General features: G+C 40.2%; 1 long non-coding RNA gene across 1 annotated transcript in view; it reads left to right on the forward strand.

Annotated features, from left to right (window-relative positions):
• Positions 1-10,287, forward strand: part of LOC112153093 — a 97,878-nt gene extending 87,591 nt beyond the window's left edge. Inside the window, exon 14 of the long non-coding RNA XR_004947120.1 lies at positions 9,643-10,287. This is a non-coding gene — a long non-coding RNA (uncharacterized LOC112153093). The remainder of the gene's footprint in view (positions 1-9,642) is intronic.
• The last annotated feature ends 5,197 nt before the right edge of the window (positions 10,288-15,484 follow it).

A 15,484-nucleotide genomic window follows, 5' to 3' on the forward strand; every position in this document is an offset into this window, starting at 1 on the left:
CGGGGGGGGGGGGGATTTAGGCACTCAAACCCCTGCACCACAATAAGGTGGCGATTCAGAGAGGGGACTTTCCTTTTTTAAATTACTAATAATAAAAATAAAACAAATAATTTTAATTATCATTACGAAGTCTTTAACCAAAGTCCAACAACGTAAAAGCAATTTTTCATGTTGACCTGAAGCCTATTTTCCCAAAATCTGGGGCGTGGCTTTGGAGCTGAGTTGAGCTCCCCCCATCTGATTGTGATAATTCTATGTCTCGCTAACGAAAATCTTCACTGCTGCTACAGAAAAATGCCAAGCAACGTCGGTGATGTCCAGCTGTTTCGTTTTTAGCCGGATGTCAGCTCAGACAAGGAAGACAAGATCCAGACCTCAGACGTGGAAGAGCTTCATGGACAGAACTTCCTCCAAAAGCCTGATTTTTTTTCTCCTTCCAGTCCAAAGACTCTTTTAGCTAATTCTCCAATGTTTATTGATGTTGCTGTGATCAATACATTCAATCAATTGGTTTCTCAAAGCAGAGTCCTTGGGAAAATAATGAAAGCTAACATCAAAATGTCTTTTACAATACTTTACAATTGCTTTAAAATGAGCCGCTGCTCGCATTTCCATGGTCACATCAAGAAGCTTTGTGGAGTTTCGCTGAAATTTTCCAGCGTTTGCAGCCCTGTTGCCATAAGTATTGTCTGAAACTCACACAAAAAATCCAGTGACGGCTGATTTGACCACGGCTGTCGCATGACAGCACGAGCTAAAGGGTTACCTGATAAGAATTTTCTGGGCTGCATGGTGGCAGGTGGTGTCTTTACGTCATTTTTTTGTGCTTTTATAGGCTATTTCTTGAAATTGGGTCTAGGTGTTAAAGTTATGTTAAGTTAAAGTCCCATCAGTTGTCACCCACCTAGGTGGGTGAAAGTTGTTCTCCACGTTTGACCTACCCCCTGGGGAAGGGGTGAGCTGCAGACACAGATGTGCTCAAGAACCATTTGGTTGTTTAAGCCCCCCCTCTAATCTAACCCCTTAATAGTGTCAAGCAGAGAGTTACTGGGTCCCATATAGAGTCTTTGGTATGTCTCAGCCGGTATTTGAACCCACGACCTTCCAATCTCAGGACAGACACTCTAGCACAAGGCCACTGAGCTGGTGTGTTTTTAAGCTTGTGACCTGTTCAGGGTGTACCCCACTTTCGCTAAACAGTAGCCGGGACAGGCTTCAGCAACACCCAAAAAAGGATTCAACAGGTTCTGAAAAAGGGTTGAATAACAGTTCTCTCAATGAACTCCCTGCTCCTCAATAGATGAAGGGAAAAGTTGCAGAGACGTCATGAGCTCTCGCATGTTGCCATGACTCGTCAATAAAGCACACGCTGGGCAGCTAATGCCCGGTGAGTCACCTCGACACTCCACTTCACCCGTTTTTTTCAGGAAGGAAAAACAGAACGTTCTGGCAATGCGAAAACGATAGCGAGGCGGTACCCCACATTAATAACAACTGATTGTAAATTCTGGCTGAACACGGCGTGAATGTCAATCATTCACCCGAAACAAACTGCCAACAGACTTCACGGCTTGTGCGAGATGATCTCTGATGCCATAAAAACTCTTGATGGCGGTCATTAATCATTGGAGTAATTAGGAGCCCAGAAAAGCTCCAACTTTCTTCTGGAATCTCCTTTGACTGGGAAGTGTTTGACTTCATTATGAATCTCGTTGTAGCTCTCTGATCGATTCGTCTCATAGTGTCAAAGTGCTTGGAAGTCATCGGCAGACTGTAAAAGCCCCTCCCTCAACCTGATCAACACTTTGTGACTCGTGGTCTTAACGGTGGGGGCGTCCCTCATCTGAATGGGGCCGTTCAGCTCAGAGCCGGAGCGCCTTGGCCCATTCCAGGAGTATTATAGACAGAGCCAGAGAGGTGGAGTAGATTACAGAGCGACTGTTTTCTCCTCCTCTTTGCCTCTCCACATTACATCAAATACACACAGGGTCGGGGCCGATCCGTGCCCCTCGGATCAAACAGAATTCTTTATTCGGTTACCTTGAAAAAAATCAGCATGACTCAAGTATGAGCTGTACATTTACATTCATAAAGCAGTTATGTTTTATTGGGTACAAGCACTAGGAGATGTCTGGAATGGTAAGACCTACCGATCATCTAAACATAAACAAGAGATTCCCACCAAACTGCCAGTTCCTTCTTCCTGTATCTCTTGAGATTACTGTGTATTGCTCTTCCAGCCGCTTGAGATTGTTAGATACCAAGGACACATACCCCCTTGGATCTTTTTTTCTTATATATATATATATTTAGCCTGCTAGTGACAGGTCTCGCTTGGCTGAAGGAGCCTCATGTCCAACGTTATGCTGAGGAATCCATAAATCCACCGCAACGAGTCAGGCCTGTCAATATGTGTTTTTTTTATTCTTGTGATGCTTAAATAAGATGGAAAAAAAGAAGAGATAAAATAAAAAAAAGGTAGAATTTGCAAAGGAAGCAGCCAAACTAAGGAGACGATGGAGTTTCAGTAAGGCGATGGCGTGGAGTCAGTGCAGGAATGGGGGAGAGACGTGCCCTGAAGTGACGACAAAGAAAAGCTGGAGGGTACAACCGGGAGCCATAAACGGAAGAGATGACGGGGGACTTTTGGTAGTGAAGAAGAAAGTTTAAGGAGAAAATAAAACTCACAAAACACTTTCTGAACATATACATAAAAGCTTTAACATACAAAAGAAGAAGCTACTTGGTAATTGCTCATTAACTAAATAGGTCGGGTTAACTTATATTTAAATAGGAGATTTACAGACTATTTTGAAGTGGAGAAAAACAGTTTTGTTCTTATACACATGTGTTACACATGTTAACTCTACATTAGTAAGCAGCTTCTCTTAGTGTAAGAATCAGCTAATTCATGTTGATCACATAAACGAATGAATATCTACGGTTGGTCAAAGAGTGTCTTATTTAGTTGCTGCTCCGTGTTAAAGTCCTATGAGTCGTCACTCACCTAGATGTGCAATATTTTCTTTCTGCATTTGATCCATCCTCTTAGTGGGCAGTGAGCTACAGACATGGCTGCACTCTGTAACAACTGTTGCAAATCCAAACATTTGATTTTAGCTATTTATTTACTGTTTTTTAAGTGTCACTGGCAAAATATCCGATATTGAAGGAGGAAAAAGAAGAAGCCACCATAACACATACCTACGACTTTTTTATGTTTAGCTTTGGCCTAAACATGAGGTGACATTAAACTGAACAGAGAAACGACTTAGAAACGCACAATTGTTGTTAATCCAAACTACATATTCAGTTATTTTTCAGCAGACTCCTGGCTAGTTACAAAACTTGACTTATAGGACAGGTTTATGGAAAATCCAGTTAAAGAGTTAGTTAATTCAGCTAGTCTGCAATCTATTGGAATTGTATTTGAATAATCAAAGTATTCCTGATACAATACTGACGAAGAGCGTTCGTCATTAGATGTTTCCGGGTTAATATAAATGATGAACTGGAATGTGTCACACAGCCGCTACTTACATTGTCCGCATTGTCCACGTGTGTCATTTTGGTTTTTCTTGATACATGCTTCATATATGTCATTCATAAGTTGTTTCTTCCGTTTATCATTCATCAATGAGCGCAGATGTTTGTTGATGGTTTTGGCCTACTGATCTATATGCGAATTTGGCTTTGAACAGTCTTGGTTGGTTGAGAATTACGCAGTTTAGGCATGTTTTACGATGGCCCACTGGGCTAAGTATAGGGTTTGCACGCAGAAGACCTTGGTTCAATCCCCGGGGTGTCCACTGATCTCCATCCAGATTGGGTCCTTAGGCAAGACCCTTGACGCTGCTGTCTAACTGGGTCCCTGTGCCCCTCAAGTACGGGGTTGTGTCAGGAAGGGCATCCAGCGAAAAAACTCTGCCAAATCACTGATGCGAAACAGTGGGTGCTGTTTCCCTGTGGCAACCCCAAAATGGGATAAGCCGAAGGGTGAAGGAGGCATATTTTACGAAGTGAATATGCAATTGTTCCGAAAATCTTATGCAAACAACTTTTGTGCAATGTGTAAGCATTTCTGTAAATGAAGGGTCCATGTATGACTTTTCACACATGCACCACCGATGTATAACTTTTGTTTGGCGTATACAGTGCACATCTGATGTTAAAATCATGTGATTGATGCACGAATGACTAATCAATTGCATATATAAACAGACCAATAAATCACGCACCGTTTGCGCACGACTCCTGTATCGTCTGACGTGACTATATTTAGTCTACACCAACTGGGGGCTTGTCCGGGCAGAGGGAGAAAAATATACAAAAAGTGCAAAAAGTACGTACCGGTAGTGTGACACGTGCTTGAAACAGCATCAAAGTGTGAAGTAAAACTAACCAGCTATTGTTCTTTTCTAATTTCAGACTTCTAAACTTTTACGGTCATTGAGGCCGAAGCTCTTTTGGAAAACGGATTTGAGTCCGTCAATGATGAAGCAGTAACCATGAGCAGAGAGTGTGTGAAGAGCCACAGTTCTGCTCCTCTAAATGGGTTTTGTTCAGGCTTTGGGCTGAGCCTGGCAGATTTACACCAGCGGGGAAATTTACACACAATGTCATTGATTGGAGCCTTGCATCACCTCCTCTTCTTTTCCAAGTAACTCCGTAGCATCGCTTCCAAAAAAACTCATCGGGGATCATTTCGGATTCCCACAGAAATGAATTCATTACCATGCAAATTAGGCAGGGAGTAGTTGACTTAAAGCGTTGGCCATACTTCATTTTAGTGTGTAAATGCAATTAATGGGACTCCATTCACACAAAAAAGGGGGGAATTGCCAGCAGATAATTGTCATTGTATGGGTCCTATTAAAAAGTTTTCCCCCTGCAGTCAAACATGGCATTCAGGAGGAGTGGTAGCCATCACGTCTCGCCGACATGGAAACCATAATGGGATAATAAAGCCTCTTTCATCCGCCGTGAATAGAGCGATACCCACAACAAAGCAACAGAAAATGATCCCCGACATGATTTCTGAGAGCACCCCATTCAATTACCATTCTTGAACAATCTATGCAAATCAGCAACCTGCAGCTGCGGCGGGCGCCGAGCGAGATTCCACTTAGCGGGGATTGGGGAGGAGAAATCTGCGAGTGGAGACGAATCAAAGGGACGGATTGGAGGGAAGAAATGGAGGAGGTACGTTTTGTTTGTTTTAGAATAAGAAGGAACGGCGTTTCGGGATGGGGACTGGTGGAATAATTTATAAACGTGGGCCAGCCGGCTCGACAGGGTTGGGATAATTTGCGATCCAAAATGATGGGGGTCAGAGCAGGTGTCAGACTAACAGCCCACAGCAAAAAAAGAGTTTGTTGCAGCAGCAAATCTTTGTTGTGGAGCACAAATTAGTTCAGTTTAGGTGAATGTCTAAATTATTTACTGAGTTTTATCTGGTAAATGATAACTTTTTTTAAGACCTAAGGCAAAAATTGTGTTTTTAACATGTTTTTGTGGCATTTTTCTGATAATGAAGGAAATATGTTGAGAAAAATGAATTTACTTTGTATTAGAAATGCTTTTTAAAAAAAGATTGTATTTGTGATGTAGTGAATATAATGGGCGGGGCTACAAGCTCCCTGCTCCATTCCAGCATATCCACTTGTTGACGACTAGATCCGTGAATGTACATATTAGTTGTTGCATCAGTAATGTTAGGTTGAGAGTGTGAGGGGTTGTAAGCTTCCAAGAGAAAGGTTGTGTCCGAATTCCCCCCCTAATCACAATATAGTGCGTTCGCCATTTTTAGTGCTGTCCGAATCTACTAATTCCAAATTGAGTGCACTCGAAATTTCCCAGAAGTCTTTGTGAAAAACTAGCGTGCATCGATGGTCACTAGATTAGCGGATTTAGACCACAATGCATTGCAGTTGAACAATTTCGAACAAAAAAATGTGTTTAAACGTAATATTTGAATAAACCATCCACATTTTCACCATCAGAACACAGTGGAGTCATAAATAAACGCCGTAAAATGTTTGTTTTTATTCGATTTTCATTTTGTGAAATTGGTTTCGTCATATCCGGTGTTTAAAAAAACAAAAGAAAAGTAGTGAGCATCGTGTCCGAATTGCCTTTAAAATCCAGCGTGCTATTAAGTTTCTTTAGTAGTCAGGGGTTAGGGGGGGAATTCGGACACAACCAAAGTGACAAAAGAATGATGGGAAATGGAGGCGGGCTTACACCAAAAGCCCCACCCCCAACTCAAATGAAATCTTGCCGCTTTGCTAAAACTATGTCCAGGAAAACAACCGTTTTTAAAAATTATTTTGGCTAAAAATGGCATAACTAGTCTTGACATATCCACTGGGAATGTTTTTACAATCTCTGAAAAGACGTTTGAAGTGTGATATTTTACAGGCTTGGGTCTTTTTGGCACACCACAAGTAGAAAAAACGTAAACTTAAGAATATAACAGAACGGAAGTTCTAATAATTTATTATTATTTTGATTTTTTTGATAATTGACCATGGTATGAGGAGAATAAAGCCACTTCCATGTGTTATGACATCTGGAAGGGGCTTTCTTTCAGAGAAGAACTATCAGACAAAAACAGACTTCATTCAAGAAAGCAGAAAATTAATGCGATTTAAAAAAAAAATCATTAAGATGACTTTAATTATTAATTGTGATTAACATGATAATTTGACAGCCCTATGCCATATTATATATATATATATTCACATTTTTGAATTCTACCCTTTTGTATTCCAATTTTCTATGGCTTGTTGAACGTGGGCACATAGTACTGTACCCATCATGCATTTGAGGACAGCTGAAAGAGTGAGACAGATGAATTATTCCTATTGATTTCATAAAAGAACTGAAGCAAGTGAGTTTGACCCATAAAAAATTATTTACTTCCGGATATTGGATATTCTTCATATTGGAGCCAGACATTTTTTAGTATCCGAGTCGGTCTAAGGCATCGTTTCAATGGCCACCACTCTTACCAATCAGGAGTGAGCTTGTTGGAAGGCCACACCCCTTCCACTTGATATCAATCAAATTTTTCGGATATTCAAGATAAGGTCACATGTTTTTCTTGAGGTAACTAATTGGTCAGTTTATAACTTGAATCACGAAATTAAATAAAATGACAAAAATTTTGATAAACAAGAACACGCTAAAAAAAGAGAAAAAGCAAGAATGGTTATTCTTACAAATATAATAACTGAGTAACAGCAGCTTATTTTTGAATAGAAGTCTTTGGGATTTTGGCTTCGTGGAACCAGCAGGTATTTCCCGTGAGGGGGTAGGGATCACTCAGTCCAGTTCTCATATACAGTCAGTTAAGAACTCTGCTGCTGTGAGCGTTACATCCCTTACCTCTAGTTCCATTAGTCAAAAATCTTTGCTAAGACATTCATTTGCTGCTCTAAGGAATAAAAAAAAAAAGGTGAAAGGTTCATCATCTAACCCGCTTGAGCAATGAGGGGCTGGCACATTTATCTGGTGTGTGTGATCATCGCAGGTGAGCATCATCATTTGTGCTGTCAGGTTTGGATTGGGACAGAAGATGCATGTGGACTGCTGCACGTGTGCACACATTTATCGCGGCGGTGGCCCGTACCTGAGGGATTTCGGGCAATCAGACATGTCGGCAGAAGGTGCTGGAATGGAACGCGCTCTGACTGCAGTTGCACATCTCCATTACACTGAGTGCATGATTACGTCTCGCCATCAAATGGGCTTAAGCTGGATGCCTTCAATCCAGTCTGAACCTATTCTGTGATTTTTGTCTGAACTTTGCTGGGTTTTTTGTGGATGAGGCAAGGATTTCATTAAAATGACTTGTACAATTCAGTACTTTATCTACTGTAGGTATCTAGGAATGATGTGCAATACTCTCTTTTGCATGGGCTCAACATTGCACTTAATGGAGAAAAAGTAAATTCTGAAAGACCAAATGATCATTCCCAGAGTATTTAGACACAAGCAAACAGCACATGTGAAAGTTAAATTCTTTATGATGATGGCTCTTTTGATATCATTCGTCAGCAATAGAAGGATGGATGCATTGTTGAATGAATATATAGATGGATGAATGACCGCTTGGATCAAGTACATCCGTTGAAGGATGGAAATATAAATGGTTGGTTGGATAGATAGACGAAGGAAAAAGACAAATGGATGGATTTGCATGAGGATGGATGAGCAAGTGAATGGATGAATGGATGCATGGATACAGTAAATGGATGGTGACAGATGGATCAATTAGGATAGATAGATGGACAAATGAATGAGAAGAAGCATGAACAGATGGATGCTTGAGCAACTAAATAATCAATAAATAGATAGATTAATTGATGGATTTGCATGGATGTGCAGATAGATGGATGGTTGAATGAACAAATGAATGGATGGATTCAAATGGATATATAGATAAATGGATCTTTGGATGGATGGATGGATGGATATTTGGATGGATGGCTGTATGTTAATTTGGATGGATGGATGGATTATGGATATTTGGATGGATGGATTCATGGATATTTGGATGGATGGATGGATGGATGGATGGATGAAAATTTGGATGGGTGGATGGATGGATGGATGGATTCATGTATATTTGGATGGATTCATGGATATTTGGATGTATGGATGGATGGATCCAGGAATAGGTGGATGGATGAATTAGTGGATCAATAAGTGGATAAGTGGCTGGATAAGTAGATACATATATGGATAATGTGCATTTATGAATGAATGAATGGTTTGATAGATGGATGGACAAACAACCACATAATGAATGAATCAATGGATGGATGGATGTGCGTGGAAAGCTGGGTGAACAAATGAATGAATAGAAGCATGTATGTGTGTATGCATAAAAATCAATGAATGGCCAAACTGATTAACATATGGATTTACATGGATGGAACAACTATTGAATGAATGTTTGGATGGCTGAATGGATGGAAGGACAAATGGATGCATTAATGGATAGATTGATCGACACAGGGGTGGATCAGTAGATGGATGGGTGAATAGATTCAGATGGATGGATGGTAAATGATAGATGAATTAACAAACAAAATAATGGTTAGATTAAATTGATGGATGGACGGACGGACGGATGGATGGGCGGACCTTGACTATTTCATCTTATATGATCCTCAATGGTCGTTCTTTCTAAAACATGAGTGAACATCGATCAAAAGTCAGAATTTAGAAATTCACAGCTTAAGTAAAACTATGAGTTCTGGACCAAAAACCCCTAAGAGAGTTATTAGTGTGATTCTTGTTTGAAGTCATCTAGATGATTACGTGCTTGACTGGCTTATGATTTACAAGCAGAGCAGTTTTTTCATTAAAAGAAACATGTCAACTGATGGCAAAAAGAAAAATGACAGTGGCATATTGTTTATTATCTCTCTTGCAAAGCTTCTATGTTGTCGCTCTACTGAAAGCTGTAATGGGAGTCTATTGCTACTGCCAAAGGCAAAAAGGAGAAATGTTACTTTTATGCTGACATTTTATCAGCCGAACAATTAACTGGCTGACTCCGTGCAGCAGTTCAGCTGCAGCTTTTCTTCTGACATCTCTTTCTTCTGTGCTTCTTGAATGACTGTCTTACAGATATTCAGACGACTGAAAGGGCTTCTCACTTTTCTCGCCTTTCACTTAATCCATGACGGCAAGGAGAGGGCATGCTGCCAAGCCAATGGGAAGACTTTGTTCACTTAAATCACTGAGTGGCAAGCTAAGTTCAAAGACCTCCTCAGTGGCCCAATAAAGAGGAAGTAGCTTTTGTCTGGACAGATCAAAGGCAGGAAGCAGCCGAAAGGTCAGGTCTCAGACGCTCCCACAGTGAGAAACTCAAAAACACCGCTGAGAAAAGAAGATGCTCCCCTCCACGTTTTCTCTTACAGTTCTAAAAAGCACAGAGCTCATGTTAAGGGAGTTATTTTCACATTACACCTAATTCATAATTAGAGCAGAATAAAGAAAACCAAGTGTTAAGCTGTAGTAGCTTGATACTAAGCTGCTTTTTCTCTATTACCTTTTTTACACCAAACCAGTGTGTATTTAAACCAAATGCTTTTTTTTCAATTACTGACACACTTTTTTTTTAAAGCAGAGGAGTAACATCAATGAAACTTGTCAAAAGTTTTTAAAAGGCCATCAAATGGCTGGAGGTATAAGATGGTATGATGTCCAAAAGGTGAGAGGGACCTGGACGCAGACAAGATGGTGCCTGACATCATCGGTTGGTAGAGGAAATTAAACAACACTGATTCTAACTCTAATCCAAAAGTGTACAGAATTGTGCTTATCATGAGTATAACTGTGACTGTTAAAGTCACCAGTTTTAATAAAGTTTTTAATTGATGGAAATAGGAAGGAACTTCTAGTTCTGGTTGAAGACTTTCAGTTCTGGATGCTAATGGGGGTTCATGTCTTGCCAAAAGTGGGCTCTTCCCTCTTTTAGCAACACGTTTTTTTATAGGATAAAAACCTAAATCCTTTATAACAATGGTCAAAAAAATTCCCATGACCCCTTTGATGGTTTTGGAGAATTGAAATGTAATTTTACAGCTCTTGGCTGAATCCACTTAGGTTGTTCAACAGAAGAGGTTTCTGTATGGTAGTATCTAAATGTAAAGGGGGTGACCCATACAGGTGCTAGTGTTTTTTATTTTAAGTTAATTACATCAGTGGGTTATCCAGGTCCATGGGTTGTCCAGATACATAAGTTGTCTATTTACATGGGTTATGCAGAACTATGACTTATCCAGGTCCATGGGTAGTCAAGGAATATAGGTTGTCCAAGTAAATGGATTGTCCAGGTACATGGGTTATATAGGTCCATGGATTATCCAGATCTGTGAGATATCCAGGTCAATGGGTTATTCAAGTCAATAGGCCATTTAGGTTCATGGGTTGTATAGATCAATGGGTTATCCAGGTCCATGAGTTATGCAGTTCATTGGTTTTCCTGTTCCATGGGTTATTCAGTTCCATGGGTTATCCAGTTCCATGGGTTATCCAGAGCTATAGGTTATCCAGGTCTATGAGTTATCCAGTTTCATGGGTTATCCACCTCCATGGGTTATCCAGTTCCATGGGTTATCCAGGTCCATGAGTTATGCAGTTCATGAGTTTTCCAGTTCCATGGGTTATCCAGAGGTATAGGTTATCCAGGTCTATGAGTTATCCGGTTTCATGGTTCATCCACCTCCATGGGTTATCCACCTCCATGGGTTATCTGGTTCCATGCCTTGTCCAGGTCCTTGAGTTATCCAGGGCCATAAGTTATCCAGGTCCATGGGTTGTCCAGAGTTGTAGAGAAGAATGTTCAGTTAAAGGTGCATCTTAAGGGGAGCACATGGATGTTTTGAAATTCCTTTGAGACTTGTTGAAAATATGACAAGATCATGTAGATTTTAAGTGTGCTGCGAAGTATTTGAGGGCTAATGTCAATAGCATGTACTTATAACGCATTTTTGACAATCTTGTACAATCCCCTTATCCTGCACTTTGGTCATAAGCAAATTGTAACCCAAATCTAGCCAATGGGTTTCTTTGGGCCAAAAATGGGGACAGTTGTCTATAATCTTGATATTTTGTGCAGACCACCTGCGTTCCCCGCATAAGTTTACCAGTTTCTCACTAAAGACAGTTTAAAAAAAACACAGTATGCTTATTTATGAATTAATTAATTATTAACATGAGAAGTGACTTTTGCGGGGGTTTTTTTTAAAGTAAGTTTAACCCTAGGTGCCCTGAAATAGAATGGTGAACCATACAGGGCATACCACGCCTTTGTCGAATGTAGCTGGGATAGGCTCCAGCAACCCAATGACTCCAAAAGGGAATTAGCGGGTATAGAAAATGAATGGACCTTAAACTCTTGGTCAAATCTTTCCTAGCATGACTTGTTTTACTTTTTTTTTAAATCATGCCACACATTGATTGCTGACCAACTGTACGGACCACTTTTTATAGATATCAAACTACTGGATCCCAGGAACAGCCTTCAAACTCAAGCTGACCTATGTCAAAAGCTTCCATCCAGGCTGTTTAGCCGTCTGTCAGACCTCATCCTCGTCCATTTTCCCAGCTTTCAACACATCATCGACGAACACAGCTGAGCGCAAGGTGACTAATGTTCATTGTGCCATGGCGTTGGTAAAAGATAATGATTGTAATTCACCTCACCTGTCTGTGGAGAGGCGGGACTTTTATCCAACTGCAGGAAATAATTTTCAGAGAACAGCACGGCTTTGCAGACTAATAATAAAACTGAACAAACCACTGCTTCACAGTAACACGAAGGTACATTCTCAAAAATAAATGTTTTTTTATTATGATCAGGTCTTGAAAATAAATAAACAAACTTCCAAAATTTAATTTTTTTGTACCAATTGTGTGATCTGACAATAAAAATATTATTGGTTTGTTGTTCTGTCATGTGAAGCTTGGATAAAGAAAAGTTCTAGTTTCTGTCTGTGATCAGAAAAAGGCTATTGTGGTATTTCAAGGCAACTTACCGTAGCAATATAAAGATCTTTACTGTTTTTTTCTTATCTTGATACTTGAAGTATACAAGGTCTAAATTTCTTGATGATACGTTTACATCAGGCAAGTAAACGCAGTGTACACAATATAAACGCATGTACAGTAGAAGCATGTTTCGGGCTTCCATGTTCAAAACTTTCACATCTATGGAAGTTTTTGGGTTTTTTTTTCTTTGTGTTTACAAATCTTTAACGTTGTTTTAAAAAACAATGTTAAAGACATTTCGAAGACATATCAGCTGATTCTGATATGTGGATGACATATGGGTCAAAATGTAGGATCTGAAAGCCTTTACAGGATTGTTCATTTTGTGAACTAAAACATCAAATCCACCAGTCAGGACACTAAGGGGAATAGCCTAGAGCAGTGGTTCCCAACCCGCAGCCCACGGATCAGAACCAGTTTCTGAGGCAGTTGTTACCGGGAACGGGACCAATGTTTTTTTCTGTTTTATTTCTTCTGATTTTGAAGGAAGCTTTATTTTGAAAAACGACTGGATTCTCTCCACTAGATTCGACTCTTTCTGGACGCACGACAAGTCACGTGATGAAAATATGTCCTCTTCTGTCTTAGCTGACCTCTAGACTGAAACCCCCAAGCTACCAAAATAACAGAGAACAAAGGTATTTGGAAAAAAAGATGCAGAAAAGAGCCAATGAGGAAACAGGAGAACTTCAAAATAAAAGATCAACAGACAAAAAACAGCAGTGTTTACTCCAAATATGGATTTATTACTGCAGTGTTTCCCATAATAATAATATCGGGCTGTTTAGTGTTACAAGGTTTCTTTTAAAATTCCACTTTTAGTGACTTTTTTTGTAATTATCCAACATAAAAGTTTGACGAGTCTGAAGTCGGCGTCTGATTTTGTAGCTTCCACTTTGATAGTTATGGGTTAAAGGGAAATCTATATCATCATTTAGTAATTTATACATGAAATCTAGAATATTAATAAAGTTTAAAATAACTGCAGATATTTTACAGTGGATGAAGATAAACTATATTCTCAAAAGTCAAGGCAACTGGAAGCTAAACAAAAAAAATCGGACGGCCACTTCAGCCTCGGTCCAAGAAAATATTGTACGACGTGAAATGATCTGAGGCCTGAAAAAGGTTAGCTTAATAATCTTTGAAGAGGACCGGCGTCTCCACATGGACGTGTAAGCACAAATCAGGACTTGTTTTTTGACTCCAACAACCCGCTACAGCAGAAACTTGTTGAGACCAGAAACTTTCAGCAGAGAATCCAGGAAGTAGCCAAAGCTCTGAAAGTAGGAAGAAAAAGAACAATGTTTTAGAACTTCTCAAAATCCTGCATCACAAGAAAACACAACGAGAATGATGAAGAGCCAAGACGGGATAAAGGTGTGGTTCAGAACATCTCTAGACTGTCCAAGAAACTGGACGTTAGACCAACAGAATATCTCGGTCCACGTCAAACAGGTCAACACATCAAACTGCTTTACCCTGAAGATAAAATCCAATACAATGAGGACTTCATAGAACAGTACACTGATAAAGAACCAGTTAACATTGCAGGACCAACTGTAATAGACAAGCTTCTGAAGTACAACTCCATCTGAAGAAATGGTAGACGACAGAGAGTGGAGGAAGTGGCTGTTGCGAAACAGGAAGTAGAAAAGGATGAAGTCCGGAAAAGCAACGCAAAGGTTTCTTGGGGAACACTTTCTCACTCCCAACTCCCAACGTTTGGTTAAGAAAAACGTTGAGGTATTGGGGGTCCTCAACTTGTCGTTTTTTGACGTACTAGTCGTTCCCATTAAATCACGAGTCCCCAACCTCCAGACCACGAACCAGAACCTGTCCAGTAACGGGACGTGTAGCGCACCGGTACCCTAACCCAGTACCGGTTCGCATCTGGTAGTGGCTTGTGTCCGATGTCGGGTTAGGGTTAGGATACTGGGTTTGGGTACCAGTACTGGACGCGTCCCAAGGACCAGTCCGTGTCCAGTGTCGCTTCTGGTTCTGTATCCCAAGGGTTGTGGACCCTTGACTTTACAAACAGCCAGCACATTAAAAAACATCAAGTTGGGGATACCCAAAACGTCAAAAAGTGATCCAGAGAGGTCCATAACCAAACGTCAATATGTGAAGACTCGGGGATGAGAATGTGTTGTCACTGGTGTAGTGAAGGAAGACAAAAGGGTAGTTAGTGAGAAAAGAGACCATTCAAAAAAATCAAAGAACTTATTCTCTTTATTGTGTTTAGTTTGAAGCACTTATTCATTATTTTCCAAACAAACAGATATTTTCTTAATTTAAATTCTTATTTTCAAGTTCAGTTGAAACACAAAACTGTTTTTATTGGGTATGAAAGGACTGAACTTTCAAACCACTAAGAGGCTCGATGGTGTCGCACGAGGCAAATTGCTCAACTGTTCAGCAATTCTTCTGCTTTTTCCGGGGTTAAAAAGGAATGTGACGCACGGGGAGCTGAGACGTCCGCGGTGTAAAGTCGTCTTCTCTGCAGGCAAACCTTTAAATGGAAGCGCTGACTTCATATTGAACTGAAAATTGAGTTCTGCTGTGGCCAATCCAGAACCCCAGATGGAGACAGACGTACGCCGCCAAACTGCAAAGTGCCAAATAAGGGAGAGACTTTGAGAATCACGCTTGGATGTGCACAGAGCGGGTATTTTTATCTGCCGAATCTGGAATAGCTCAATCACTTAGCGAAGCTCAGCCAACGTTGAGAAGGGGGAGAAAAGAAAATTATTCTTTAACATTGTAAAAAAAACAAAAACAGAGATAAATAGTGGTATCTGTTAAGGATACAGAGGATGTGTTGGTTGGTTTATATTGTATCTATTAAGCACATTTATCAGCATTTTAATAGTAATGCCAGTGGTGGACTTAGCAGATTGGGGACCCAGGGCGA

Source organism: Oryzias melastigma, linkage group LG23, assembly GCF_002922805.2.
Source record: "Oryzias melastigma strain HK-1 linkage group LG23, ASM292280v2, whole genome shotgun sequence".
NCBI lineage: Eukaryota > Metazoa > Chordata > Actinopteri > Beloniformes > Adrianichthyidae > Oryzias > Oryzias melastigma.